The sequence below is a fragment of the Penaeus vannamei genome, chromosome 15, assembly GCF_042767895.1.
Source record: "Penaeus vannamei isolate JL-2024 chromosome 15, ASM4276789v1, whole genome shotgun sequence".
Classification (NCBI taxonomy): domain Eukaryota; kingdom Metazoa; phylum Arthropoda; class Malacostraca; order Decapoda; family Penaeidae; genus Penaeus; species Penaeus vannamei.
This window is the reverse complement of record NC_091563.1, coordinates 19,000,826-19,003,325: the sequence shown is the minus strand read 5'-3', so window position 1 is coordinate 19,003,325 and position 2,500 is coordinate 19,000,826. Positions and strand designations below refer to the sequence as shown.

Here is a 2,500-nt window from a genome sequence, read left to right as displayed (position 1 = left end):
TTTTTCGCGTTTGATCTCTCCTCAGTCTTATCATATTGTAGGAGAAATGAGCTTTCATCACATGCATATGAGTTCGGAGTCGTTCGTGTCCATCGCACAAATGGCATCCAGGGAGGTTAGTCGCGGTCGCGCTGCACGGCCGCGTTCAGTCACCAGCGGGCGAGGGCGAGCGACCGGACCGCGTGGATTTCCGTGCTGCGACAAGTATGCTCCTCGAGGAAGCCGAGGCTCTGGCGTGACGCCGCGATGAGCCGCGTGCTCAGCCTCGAAACTTGTGTCTTGAATTGTGACTTCTTCCTCAAGCGCAGGACTTTCTCTGAGAGCTCTCCTGTCAGTGTGACTTTGGCACCAGAGACTACAGAAATGTCTCCGTTGGTGTGAAACTTAAATGCGTAAGGCCTGGAGTGCACCAAACCAGCAGCAGTCAGTGCCACATGTGTTGTTTGGTGTTCAATTCAAAGTGGTGGCAATGTGGTGTAGCAGCGATCTATAATGGCAGAGTGCCAAGCGGCGTTATTGTGGTTGCAGTGGCGGCGCGTTTTCTCAGTTGGAAAGAACAGATTAGATGCGTATAAAGAAAGGGAGGGAGGATATCAAAGGATCACTTGAGACTTGCTTCTTCGAAGAACATGCTTTCACGGTGATCCAAATGCTAAAATAGATAGTGATGATTTTCTGTCTTTGCTTGCAAAGTAAGTTGTCTTTATGAGAGAATGAGAGTATCCAATACTGCGATGATATTGTTTCATGTGCAAGGAGTGCTTCATCTTTTCAAAAGATGGCATTAGATGGCTGTGCCGATTAGGTAATGGGAATCGTTATAGCAAAGAAAAAAATGATTTCGTGATGCCTCTGATTACACCCTCTGCGTTACCGTCGCGACTGGAATCGTGTGTAGATATGGTCACTAAACTGATGAGAATAGTTGTCGGCTTCACACTGAAAGGAACAGGAAAACGCTGTCACTCCCGAATCCTGTCGCAGGATCGCAAAACCCGAAGTTGGCGCTGCCATTGTTCTGGCCGTTATGGAGGACACCGGATGAACACACGAACAAGTTTAGCATTCCGTTAATTCAGGAATTGGCATCGAATTTTCGTGTCAATATGCCCGCTATACCAACTGAGAATCGCCATTGCAATATTTTTTAATATCTACCGCCGCAGACTATATTATGTAGTTACCTACATCTTTTACAAGCAGTGTTTGACCCATGAAAACACTGCGATCGGGCATGTCTTTTATGTTATTTTTGAAATATTAGCATTTGATTTTTATTGATTCCCTCCTTAGACCAGAAAACCCGTGGCCACTGTGGCTGCTATAGTTTAATATCGGCTGAGAGCTTTGTGATGCCCGGGTTTTAAGGACAGTCCGTGCTTTTCATCACAGTTTTCGCTTATTCGAGTTGTCGGTCATTGTACAAACTAGTTTAATTGTTATCAGCGATAGAAGTTACCAGTCAACAGGCTTCTTTATAGGAAGATGAGATAACTGTACAAGTTCGAGATCTTCCGTTGCGCCCCTTCGGCAGGGCCTCGGCCAGGCCAAGGATGACGGGGCCGCGTCGCCGAGGGGGCCAGCGGGGCGGTCGGGGCCAGGCAGAATGCGGAGGGGTGCGGGGAGCCCTCAAGGCGGTCACACTGGCGTTGACCGTTTGACGGGCATAGAACGCGGGGGGCAGCATGACAGCAGCAGGGACAGCAGAAGCTGGTTAGTGTCATGAGTGACCTTTTGTGACATTTGAGTGATTGGCGGGGAGCGTGGCGCCGCGGGGCCGAGATGGAGTAACGTCTGAACCAAATATATTGATTGAGGGCGGCCCGAGGAGGCGGTTGGAGGCAGAGGCGGGGGAGGGGGGGGGTGGCGATCGTGGAGGAACACCAGTGGCTTCGCGCCGCTCGGGAGATGCGTTGTGAAATGCTTGTTATTACTACTGATACTTAGCCGGATTATTTTTAGAATTGTGACGTGCATTAACATGGTCGTAACACCCTTGCATTGCCGGCTGGATGGAAGTTCACAAATTGCGCACGTCAATACATCAACTTTTTCTTAGTGCTGTTTGTAGGTAACGGTTCTGCTGCTGTTAATTTCATCATTAATTTTATCAATCGCTATCCGTATAAGGATTATGATCATGTGATTGTTATCATTATGTTGCTGTTTTTAATGAAGGCTTCATTTTTTTTGTTAGTGCTGTTTGTGGTGTTGTTGATATAGTTAACATTGATGTCATTATTAACATCCTCAGTACCATTATTATTATTACGATCAGTATTACTATCCTAGTTATTTTTGTTGTTATTATTATCATCATCGCTATCGTAATCATCATCACCACTATCATCGTCATTATCATTTTCATCCAGATCACCATTATCACCATCATCTTTTTCACCTTCATCATCGTCATTATCATCATCATTATCATCAGTAGGTATTGTCATTATCATCATCAATATTACCATTGCTATTAACACAATTCAAATTGTCATCA

At 46.0% G+C, this 2,500-nt stretch overlaps 1 protein-coding gene across 5 annotated transcripts in view; it reads left to right on the top strand.

The window, feature by feature from the left end:
* The window catches only part of LOC138864200 (disks large 1 tumor suppressor protein-like), a 350,525-nt gene that overhangs the window by 317,623 nt on the left and 30,402 nt on the right, over positions 1 to 2,500 (top strand). The window contains exon 1 of one of the 5 annotated variants that reach the window (XM_070130518.1): positions 115 to 204. The exons of the other annotated variants lie outside the window; for them this stretch is intronic. The gene's annotated coding sequence lies outside the window, so the exon portion shown is untranslated. Of the gene's footprint in view, positions 1 to 114; positions 205 to 2,500 lie in introns of those variants that run through there. 5 annotated transcript variants of the gene reach the window in all.